This window comes from Podarcis gaigeae, assembly GCF_964106915.1.
Source record: "Podarcis gaigeae genome assembly, chromosome: 3".
Lineage (NCBI taxonomy): Eukaryota > Metazoa > Chordata > Lepidosauria > Squamata > Lacertidae > Podarcis > Podarcis gaigeae.
Window position 1 is genome coordinate 115,601,470 of NC_139680.1, and position 12,204 is coordinate 115,613,673.

Below are 12,204 nucleotides of genomic sequence, written 5' to 3' on the forward strand. Positions count from 1 at the left end.
CATATTTCCAAAGGACTTTGAATCCCTCCCTCCCTCCATATGTAATATGGACTTTTTTAGTTGCCTGTTTCAGGGAGCTGAGCACTAATTTTGTGGGGAGCCAGAAACCGGCCCAGAGATTCTGATATTTTGCCAACATCATACTATTGGGATTTCTTGTTCTGGAGTGGTGTTTTGATTGGTTAGTTGGCTTTTAGTCTGGCCAGAAGCATGCATAACTAGATCTCTTAGGACAATGAGTTGTTTTTTTTATGAAGGAATAAGAAAGCACATGTGCTAAAAATGTTTGTGTTGATTGTTTATTTGTAGTAGTAACAGCTGAAAGGAAGGCAGACATTCTTGACTTAGCAAGGATAGACTTGTGCCATGTCAGATTGCTTGGAGCCCAAATTAACAGAGGTGATTACTTGAAATTAAATTTCTTCCGCGGATGATCAAACAATGGTTCAGCTTTGAAATCCCTCTCAGTTACTTCAGTTTGCTAAAGAAAAGGGGAGGAAGAGGTGATTTTATTCAAGGCCACACATATTGAGAATATATAGTGTTACATATATGTGCTGGATCAGTTCCAGCAGTCATGCTCATAGCATGACATTGAAATCAATGGGTCTACACTGAATGACATGGGAGATCACCCTGTAATTAAATAGCTGCCCTTCACCCGATGGCCCAACGGTCAGTTACAGCAACTAACACTCAGAGCTCATCCACACTTGCACTTATCCCATGCCTGGGAAGAGTGGGTCTGAGAGGTTTTCTGCTTGACCCACAATTTCGAGAAATGGGTCCATGTGGTTTTCCCCTTACCGCACGCCATTCGCAGGGAAAACCCACTCTTTGCTGCTAAATCAGAGCAAGTGTCAACCTGGAGAAAACCCAAATTGCTGTTTGCTCTCTTTGATAAACCCTCAGGGTTGAAAGCATTATAAAAAAACTTATGAACACAAAAATAAAGAGAAGGTACATCTCAGGTGTCAAAAGACAGAGTCTATTTCAGGCAGTACAAGAGAAGGCTGGTTTACTGGGCCAACTGTGCATTCCTCACAAGCCTCAGACGGACTTCAATCAGCCTTCATGGCAGCTGCCCTACCTCGTCCAGATGTTGGCCCTGACTGTCAGCTTCCTTCTCCTCCTCCAGCTCAGTTTTGCTCCAGTAGAAGCAAGAGAGGAGGAAGATGGGGACCAAACGAGAATTAGCTAGGGCTGCCTGCCATTGGCTTTGGTGCGAGCAGATGTAGGTCTCTCTGCTTTCCTCCCTACCAGTCCCAATGGGCACCAGTGTGGTGTAGTGGTTAAAAGCAGTAGACTCGTAATCTGGTGAACCGGGTTCGCTTCCCCGCTCCTCCACATGCAGCTGCTGGGTGACCTTGGGCTAGTCACACTTCTCCGAAATCTCTCAGCCCCACTCACCTAACAGAGTGTTTGTTGTGGGGGAGGAAGGGAAAGGAGAATGTTAGCTGCTTTGAGACTCCTTCGGGTAGTGATAAAGTGGGATATCAAATCCAAACTCTTCCTCCTCCACCACCATCCACTACTGGGCAGCCATACCCAAAGAATCCTTGTGTCATCCATTTAATTTCTAAATGAAATGCTTTAGCTGAGAATCCTGCATTGCAGGGGGCTGGACCAGATGACCCTTGGCGCCCCTTCAAGATCTACATTTCTATGATTCTATGTGCAGGCAGGTGACCTGTGCACCCCACTTTTGCTGTAATAAACATTTACTAATAAACGTGAGATGTCTTAATGAGGAACGCAGACTTCACCTTTACAGCAGCGACGGAATCGGCCGCATTTTCCAATGCGCATAGATCCACGAGGGCAGAAGGCGAAAAAGCATTTACCACCGGCACTCTCACATAGATTGGTACCATTCCTCCATTTCATGCTTCCTGCACAGAGAAAAACAGTCCTGTTACATGGAACCTGTTACACGGAAGTCTAGAAGCATTCACACAAAGGAGAAATGATGTTATCTTTATGCATTACACTGGTGGTGAACATTCGTTTTGGGGATGAATGGGAAAATTTAATGAATGGAAGCCTTTCTTATTGCTAGTCAGCATGAAACAAACAGAATCTGTAATAACAAGTCCCCGTTGAGTAGCCAGCTATTCATTCATCATTTTTGCCTTTCTGATTTCTCTGGCTTTCATTTCTCCATAGCCAGCAGTTGCCTGGTTGGTTGGTTGGATGGATGGAAGGTGGAGGAAGACAGAAGCAAGCAGGGGGAAAGGCTCCTTTATCCCCCAGCCCCATTATTCACTATAGCATTTCTGTCCCCCATTTTCATCCAAGGAGCTCAAGGTAGCGTAAATGGTTCCCCCTCTTTTATCCTCACAACAAACCTGTGAGGTTGGCTACAGTGAAAAGAAAATACAGTGGTAGCTCGGGATGCGAACAGGATCCATTCCGGAGCCCTGTTCGCATCCCAAATGGAACACAAGACGCGACGGCGTGATGGAACGTCTGCGCATGAGCGGGTTGCATTTCGCCACTACCGCACATGCATGTGACGTCATTTTGAGCGTCTGTGCATGTGTGAGCAGTGAAACCCAGAAGTAACACGCTCCGTTACTTCTGGGTTGCTGCGGAGTGCAACTCGAACGCACTCAACCCGAAGCGCATTCAACTCGAGGTATGACTGTAGTGACTGGCCCAAGGTCACCCAAGGAGATGCATGACTGAGTGCAGATTTGAACCCAACACTCTGACCACTGCACCACACTGCCTGTCTGCATCACTTGCATGTAGAGGGGAAGGCATGTCAAAAGTAAGGTCGGAGTCATGCATGTAAACGCACAACACAAAGTCACACTGCACTTCCTGGCTTTTTTGCAGCAGGGAGTTTTCTGTGTGCATGGAAGACCCAACTCTAGGGCCCATAATGGCATCAGATAAAATTCCCTTGCACAAGGCTTCCCAGGCATCCAACAGCCGTCTGTCTGGCATTTAGGAGTGTTGCAGAATGTGCACTGCAAGGCCTGTTCTCAGCAGTTACCAAGCATTAGACGCAGATGCAATGAATGAACTCTTCCCAATGAAATGCAATCCCGCCCACCATGTACTTTACAATCACCTTCATCCTCCAAAGCTTCATCGTAACCAGCTGGGTTTTCATCCTGAGGACCACTCAGATCTTCCAAAGCCTCTGCCTCTTGCTTCTCTGCTTGGTCCAGATCTGCTTCATCAGACTGGGCAATGCCAAGGAAGACCACAGCAAAGAACAGACAGATGAACTTCATGGTTCTTCTAAGACTTGTTGTGTGCTGCTGAAAGGAGTCACAAGGATGAACTGGCAATGGTGATGCCTTCACAGAGTTCATGCCTATATATGCAGGTGGGATGCCAAGATGACTGCCCTAATGGGACAGGTTTCATTTTCTTTGAAGTAGCTCTCTAGATAAGGGTGTGAAATACAGGTGAATATTGCATTTGAGATTATTTCAGACTTTGCAACACAATTCTCTTTGATGTTGCCCCCAGTCTGTAGGCCTTTTGTTCAGTGTTGCCATCTTTGCATTTGCACTGTTGCTAATAACCCTCTTGCTCCCCATATGCTTGCCTATTCATCTCCCCATCAGGCAGCTGGCACATCCTTGCCATAATCTATGAAACAATATTTATTGTGATGGTTCTGGGCTCTGAGAGAAAGAGGGAGGTGGAAGACTGGCACTGGGTGTGTCAACAGCAGCTGCAACAAGTGCAAAATCAAGCTGGAAATGTAAAAGTCTGCTTTTAAGTACAAAAGAAAAAGAAAAACATACAATATTGGGAAAACTTGCGTTAGCAGCAGCACAGGTGAGATTATCTCATTATCTCAGCTCATTATTAGCTAAACAGGTGCCATCAATTGCCCGCTAAAATAGTCTAATCTTAGGCTGCAGGAACAAAGAAATAATGAATCGTTATAGTCAGTGTTCTCCCACCCCCTCCATAAAAATAGATTTTGGTACTTACAATGACCCCTTCATGGATCACTGCCTTGCCGTGGCAAAGGGGCTTGAATAACTCAGAGAAGCTATGTCGTGCAGGGCCACCCAAGATGGACCAGTCATAGTGGAGAGTTTGGACCAAATGAGCAAGCCACTCCAGTATCCCTGCCAAGCAAGCCACTCCAGTATCCCTGCCAAGAAAACTCCATGGACAAAGACAACAGGCATATAAAAGTTATGATGCTGGAAGATGAGCCCCTTAGGTCGGAAGGCATCCAACATGCTACTGAGGAAGAGCGAAGGACAAGTACAAGTAGATTCAGAGCTGATGAAGCGGCTGGACCAAAGCTGAAAAATCACTCAGTTGTGGATATGCCTGGAAGCTAAAGGAAACTCCAATGCTGTAAAGAAAAATATTGCATAGGAACCTGGAATGTAAGAACCATGAACCTTGGTAAATTGCGGGAGGCAGTGGAAGGCAGGAGTGCCTGGCATGCTCTGGTCCATGGGGTCATGAAGAGTCAGACACGACTAAACGACTAAACAACAAACTTGCAATGAAGTTGTAACAGTGAGTAAGAACAAAAAATAGGTGCTGGTACTGTGTACCTTTGAGTACCCCCTGGGAAAAATGCACTGGTTATGGTTTCACTCTGATCTACACAGCTTGGGTATTGTATGTTGTTCTGAACACCATGCTGAAAAGGAGGCTGTCCGGAGTAGGATGGCCAGGTTGGTGAAGGGATCTCCTAATAAAAAATATTGGAAAGATAGGACATTGTTTGGAAAAGGTAAGATGAAGAAAAGGTAAGATGAAGGACAAACAAGATACCTGAAGAACTAATAGATCGATCAGGATGTTTCAGCCACATAATGGTGAGGAAACAGATCAGCAGATGGGGAGGCAGGGGGTTATTAGGAAGGAGGTTAAGGTAAATAGGTGCTGCAATTCTGATGAAAGGACCAATATATTTGGAGGCAACGTCAAAGATAAATCGGCCATTAATCTCTAATCCCATATGTGGTGTTATATTGCACTCTTATCAGGGGTGTGAATTCCAATATTTCTTATTAGGAGATCCCCTCACCAACCTGGCCGTCCTACTCCAGACAGCTTCCTTTTCAGCATGGTGTCCAGAAACACCCCCCTCTTTCTCTCAGAGCCCAGAACCATCACAATAAATATTGTTTCATAGATTATGGCAAGGATGTGCCAGCTGCCTGATGGGGAGGTGAATAGGCAAGCATATGGGGAGCAAGAGGGTTATTAGCAACAGTGCAAATGGAAAGATGGCAACACTGAACAAAAGGCCTACAGATTGGGGGCAACATCAAAGAGAATTGTGTTGCAAAGTCTGAAGAAATCTCAAATGCCATATCCACCTTTATTTCACACCCTTATCTAGAGAGCTACTTCAAAGACAATGGAACCCGTCCCATTAGGGCAGCCATCTTGGCATCCCACCTGCATATATAGGCATGAACTCTGTGAAGGCATCACCATTGCCAGTTCATCCTTGTGACTCCTTTCAGCGGCACACAACAAGTCTTAGAAGAACCATGAAGTTCATCTGTCTGTTCTTTGCTGTGGTCTTCCTTGGCATTGTCCAGTCTGATGAAGCAGATATGGACCAAGCAGAGAAGCAAGAGGCAGAGGCTTTGGAAGATCTGAGTGGTCCTCAGGATGAAAACCCAGATGGTTATGATGAAGCTTTGGAGGATGAAGGTGATTGTACAGTACATGGAGGGCGGGAATTGCATTTCTTACGGAGGTGTTCACTTTTTCATTGAACTCGGTTAGAAATATGTCTCCTTGGCTGGATCATGAGCTAATGATAGTATATTGAATGGTGATTAGTAGGCTGTACATGTTCTTAGGCATGGTCCTTTCAGACAGTACATTGAAACTCTCTAATACGTTCTGGAAGGAATGCTGAGTTAGACCAAGGTAGTTGTTGTCGGCATGCAGAGAGTCACAAGGCCAGCTGGCTAGCCCCAGCTGGGTCGTGTTCTTCCAGCTGTCCCGATGCAAAGACCCATTGGCCTCTACTCCGACATAAATCAGCGACCCAGGCTTCAAAGCCAGGGCACACTATCAGCAAAGCAAACTGCGCACACAGAATAGGTGTGAGGCTTGTGGAAGCATAAAACAACTACGATTTATTAATCATAAATCAGGACAAAGAAACATGTTGTCTCTCCCTTTGTCTTCTCGGAGAGACAGAGGAAAGCAAAAGCTATACACACAACGGAAGTTGCCAGCAGACTGTGCTGGAATGTAAACAGACATGTGGCACGCAACAGTTTAATGTCTGTAACTAAAGGTGGAATGGAATTTTCCACCAGTTACCTCCTTTTCTCCAGCACTGGAAATTTCTAGGAGGGGTGGCCAGCTTGTCCCCTGCATCTGCTCGTCAAAGATGTACTGCCTTCAAACATGGCTGAAGCCACTGATGATACCTGATTATCAATTTCAGATAATTGTCTGAAATAGGATATCACCTAGTGTGTTCTTCTCTGTGTGGTTTTGTTTCTTTAGAGTTTGAACTGTGTGATGGGGATATGCAGTGGATCAGTTTCATTTGTGCTTGTTACAATGGAACGGGGTGCTCTTTCTTAGGTCTGATGGAAAAGAGGTTGTTGGAGCATATAATAAATAAATAAATAAATAAATAAATAAATAAATAAATAAATAAATAAATTTTTTTTTTTTAATACCCTTCTTATCTGGTTGGGTTTTCCCAGCCACTCTGGGTGGCTTCCAACAAATGATTAAAAATACATTAAAACACCAGACATTAAAAACTTCCCTAAACAGGGCTGCCTTCAGATATCTTCTAAACAAAAGCTAGAGAAATCAGAAAGGCAAAGTGTGATGAATGAGTAGCTGGCTACTTAATGGGGACTTGTTATTACAGAGTCTATTTGTTTCATGCTGACTAGCAATAAGAAAGGATTCCATTCATCAAAAAAATCCCATTCATCCCCAAAACGAATGTTCACCACCAGTGTTATGCATAAAGATAACATCCTTTCTGCTTTGTGTGAATGCTTCTAGACTTCCGTGTAACAGGTTCCATGGAACAGGACTGTTTTTCTCTGTGCAGGAAACATGCAACGGAAGGATCGTACAAGGCAATGTTGGAGTTCTGGTGGTAGATGCTTTTTAGCCCTCTGCCCTCGTGGAACAACTCGCATTGGAAAATGCACCTTTTCATATCTCTGCTGTAAAGGTGAAGTCTGTGTTCCTCATTAAGACATCTCACGTTTAGCAGAAAACCTTTAAGATATCTCACGTTTAGCAGAAAACCTCTCAGACCCACTCTTCCTAGGCATGGGACAAGTGGAAGTGTGGATGAGCTCTGAGTGTTAGTTGCTGTTACTCACCCTTTGACCATCAGGTGAAGGGCAGCTATTTAATTACAGGATTATATCCGATGTTATTCAGTGTAGACCCATTGATTTCAATGGGCCTGCCATGAGCATGACTGCTGGAACTGATCCAGCACATATATGTAACAGTATATACAGTGGACCCTCCAGATACAAACTTAATTCGTTAAAGGGGTCCGTTCGCACCCCCAAAATTATGTAAATAGAGGCGTGCTTCTGCGCAAGCATGTGTGGCGAAACTCGGAAGTATACAGGCCATGGCCATAACCCAAATATTCCGTATCCAGAGGGATACATAAGTAGAGGTATGACTGTATTCTCAATATGTGTGATCATGACTAAACCACCTCTTCTTCCCCTTTTCTTTAGCAAAATGAAGAAACTGAGAGGGATTTCAAAGCTGGACCATTGTTTGATCATCAGCAGAAGAAATTTAATATCAAGTAATCATCTCTGTTAATTTGGGCTCCAAGCAATCTGACATGGCACAAGTCTATCCTTGCTAAGTCATTAATCTCTTCCTTCCTTTCAGCTGTTACTACTACAAATAAACAATCAACAGAAATAATTTTAGCAAATGTGCTTTCTTATTCCTTCATAAAAAACAACTCATTACCCTAAGAGATCTAGTTATGCATGCTTCTGGCCAGACTAAAAGCCAACTAACCAATCAAAACACCACTCCAGAACAAGAAATCCCAATAGTATGATGTTGGCAAAATATCAGAATCTCTGGGCCGGTTTCTGGCTCCCCACAAAATTAGTGCTCAGCTCCCTGAAACAGGCAATTTAAAAAGTCCATATTACATATGGAGGGAGGGATTCAAAGTTCTTTGGAAAGATGTCTATTTAAGCCTGGCTGAATCCCCTTGAGAGATTGGCCCACTTAGAATCATAGAATTGTAGAGGAGGAAGGGACCCTGGGGTCATCTAGTCCAACCCCCTAGGACTCCATAGGTCAGTGATGGCAAACCTTTTAGAGACTGAGTGCCCAAACTGCAACCCAAACCCCCCTTATTCATTGTAAAGTGCCAACACAGCAATTTAGCCCGAATACCAAGTGGGACACGGGTGGCACTGTGGGTTAAACCACAGAGCCTAGGGCTTGCTGATCAGAAGGTTGGCAGTTCGAATGAGCTCCCATTGCTCGGTCCCTGCTCCTGCCAACCTAGCAGTTCAAAAGCACGTCAAAGTTCAAGTAGATAAATCCCACCCTCCGGTGCGAAGGTAAATGACATTTCCGTGTGCTGCTCTGGTTCGCCAGAAGTGGCTTAGTCATGCTGGCCACGTGACCCAGAAGCTGAATGCCGGCTCCCTTGGCCAATAAAGCGAGATGAGCACCACAACCCCAGAGTCGGTCACGACAGAACCTAATGGTCAGGGCTCCCTTTACCTTTACCAAGGTTTTACTTTAGAAGGGGCGGTTGGCGCATCCATGTGGAGAGAGAGAGTGGAGCAATACAGTGGTACCTCGGTTTTTTAACAGCTTTTTCTCGAACTACTTGGAACCTGAACACTTCAAACCCGGAAATGAGTGCTGTGGTTTTATCGAACTTTTTTCGGCAACAGAAAGTGCTCTGTTCTTAATATAACTTTCGTTTTGATTGCCACACTTCCATTTTCAGAGTGACGGAAGGCAGACTGGGTGGCAAGCGAGCAGGCACCTGCCGCCCTGCAGCACTGGGTCCCTTTCCCGCTGCAGCCACAACAGCAACCACCCCCTCCTCTAGCTCCAGAGGTGCTGAGTGAAGGCAGGCTAGACTGGGGCAGCAAGTGAGTAGGCAAGGGATGTCACTGCCACCCTCCTGCCAGCCTGCTCCTGCTTGCAGGCCAGTAGGAGTGGGATCGGGATGCTCTGCTAGGCAGCGTTGCTGATTGCACGGGAACAGGAGCTGGATCGGGGCTGCTCAGCTGGGGAGGTGGAGGCTCCGTCACACTTTCCATTGAGGGGTTCGTGGCTGCACTCACCTCAAGGGAGCAGATCAGATCCCCTGCAACCCCATGAAGGCAGCCAGGCTGACTAGTTGCTGAGGTTGGGAGAGGTAGAGGCAGCCCAAAGCTGCATCCGAGAGCCCCTGTAGCACCTGAAGGCAGCCAGGCGCTCCTCAGCTGAGCTGTCCAATCCCGCTCCTACTTGCATGCAAGCAGGAGCAGGGCAGGGATCTCTCAAAAGTGAAGGTTTCGTGCTTCCCAGCTGAGAGATCCCCACGCAAGTATGAGCAGGAACGAGCCTAGCAGCAGGAGGAGGCGGAAGGCGGCTGCTCGGAACTTTCAGTGGCCCACCAACGTAGCAGCGTGCTTCTGAGCGGGTGCATAGCGCTGCGCCCTCCCCACCCATAGCGGAGGCTCCCCAAGGGAAAACGCGCGCCCTGGAGGTTGTGGCTTCGTTTGGCGCACACACCCTGACGCCCATCCGAGGAGCTTGCACTCGGACACAAGTTAAGCGGAGGACTCTACTCGCACCATCGCCCCAGCGCAGCAGCAGCTGCTAAAGAGGAGTGCAAACTCCAGCACATATTGAAAGAGTGTGTGTTTTCCATCTCTGGCCAGGGCGTTCAGTTCCCCCCACTTTGTGTGCTTGAGCAAGCAAATTAGAGAGACCCCTCTTGATGAAGGTAACAACATGGGTTACACTCTTACCTACACTCTTACTGCAGCACCGGGCAGGAATAATCACTGCTGAACGCGGCGTGCCTTTCTTCCAAAAAGATACAAGAGATCCAGCTTGGAATATAGGTTTTTTAGGGCTGCCATTCAATCCTGTACCCATTTATCAGGGAGCAATCCCCAGTGGGATTTATTCTAGCATTCTAATATTAGACTTACTAATTGCCTTCTAAACCACCGTCTCAAGGCAACTTATGTCTAAGATACTGAAATGATAATATTGATAATAATAATAATAATAATAATAATAATAATAATAATAATATTTATACCCCGCCCATCTAGCTGGGCTTCCCCAGCCACTCTGGGCAGCTTCCAACAAAATATTAAAACACAGTAATGCATCAAACATTAAAAGCTTCCCTAAACAGGGCTGCCTTCACATGTCTTTTAAAAGTCTGCTATAGTGGTACCTCTGGTTGCGAATGGGATCCAGAGCCCCGTTCGCAGCATGAGCAGAACGCAACCCACCTCTGCACATCTGTGCGTCACTATTTGCCACTTCTGGGCATGTGCGTGATGTCATTTTGAGTATCTGCGCATGCACATGCGTGAGCGGCGAAATTCAGAAGTAACTCTTTCCAGTACTTCCGGGTCACCGCGGGACACAACCTGAAAATGCTCAACCTGAAGCAAACGCAACATGAGGTATAACTGTAGTTGTTGTTCTCTTCTCTTTGACATCTGGTGGGAGGGCGTTCCGTAGGGCGGGTGCCACTACTGAGAAGGCCCTCTGCCTGGTTCCCTGTAGCTTCAATGCGAAAGCATCCATGACTGATGGCCATCCAACCACTGCATAAAAACCTCCAAGGAAGGAGAGTCCATTACCTCCTGAGAGAGACCGTTCCACTGTCAGACAGCTCTTACTGATGTTCAGTGAGAATCTCCTTTTGAAGGCATTGGCTTGAGTCCTACCCTGTATTTTATGGTACAGTGGTACAGAAATACTTTTTTAAAAATTGAAAAGATGATACTCCTCCCCATCCCAAAATAAAACACCTCTAGAAGAGAATTTGGGGTGCCCTTTTTCCTTGGGATAATAACAAGAGCAAGTACTGTGAGGGGTGGGGAGAGACTTGGTGCTGTTTGTCAGGCAATATCTGTTTCCACCTGCCTTGCCTCATCCTCCACCTGTCAGGGACTGGACTGCTGGTGAGAAGAGGCGGAGACTGCAGAAGCATTCCAGTGAGGGCAAAGGGGGAGACAATAATGTTTTGGACTGGTGGTTTGAGACAGGAGAGAGGAAGGAGTTGGGAAATAATGGGTGATGAAGGACAGGAGCAGTGCACAGAGGTAGGAGTCAGATCTGTGCAGCAGCCAAGTGACTCGACGTCTCTGGAGAGTTTGCCATCCTTCCCTAAGAACTAGGAATGCTCTGCATGTTGCACAACAAGGAGCCCAAAGGCGGTTTGCCCTTAGCAGCCACCATAAGCAGCAGGAGGGATCTAATTGCTAGGAAGTAACAGCCAGGGAACCGGTGGAGCGTTATTCCGAGCAATGTTGGCTTGATCGTAAGGTGTTTTCCCTGTGTCTAAAAGCTCTTTCTCTCTGCATTTCTGCTTTCCTGGGCAGATAGCCAGGAAATGTCAACAGCACCCACTCCTAGGAGTCTTCATAAGGGAGTTGTTTCCAGAGAAAGAACTGGGAGGGAGAAGAGGCCCCTGTGCTGCCCCACATCCAACCCAATAAACCTTCAGAAAGGAGTTTCTGCCATGGGCAAGATGTCGATGTGTATTTTAATGAGCTGAAATCATGAGATTTGAGAAGAGTTTGTGTATGAATTCAACAGGGCTTAGTTTTTTTTATATAGTTTTGTTAATGCTGTTAAGATTGTTGTATAGATTGTGAATGCTGTAGTATACTTTGTGAATCCCATAATATGACTTCTGTTGTGATTATGCTGCTTTGCTTTTTGTTGTTGTTGTTTTGTTAATAGTGTTTTACTGATTTGTTCATCATTCTATATGATTTGTGATGTTCTGTTCTGTTCTGTTATTGTTATTTGCTCTTTCAAAGCTGCTTTGAGATTCATGTGGATGAACAGTTGCATAGAAATAAAATAAATAAAATAAAATCAAGAAATCAAGAAAATTGAGACTTTTTCGGATAACTCGGGGCACTGGGAGAGTTTGTAGTAGTAGTTACAACAGCAGTGGTAGTTGAGTGCTAGTGATAACTAGGAGTAATTGAGTCCCTGGAGTAAGAATGA

General features: G+C 45.7%; 2 long non-coding RNA genes across 2 annotated transcripts; one reads left to right on the plus strand and one right to left on the minus strand.

Moving 5' to 3' along the window:
• Window positions 1-285: 285 nt before the first annotated feature.
• Window positions 286-3,319, minus strand: LOC310841224. Its single transcript, XR_014562419.1, has 3 exons — window positions 3,080-3,319; window positions 1,767-1,892; window positions 286-481 (listed from the first exon to the last, which is right to left on the minus strand). It is a non-coding gene; the product is annotated as an uncharacterized lncRNA (long non-coding RNA).
• A 2,111-nt stretch (window positions 3,320-5,430) lies between these two features.
• On the plus strand, window positions 5,431-7,896 carry LOC310841248. The gene is made up of 3 exons (XR_014562433.1): window positions 5,431-5,661; window positions 7,043-7,168; window positions 7,698-7,896. It is a non-coding gene; the product is annotated as an uncharacterized lncRNA (long non-coding RNA).
• The last annotated feature ends 4,308 nt before the right edge of the window (window positions 7,897-12,204 follow it).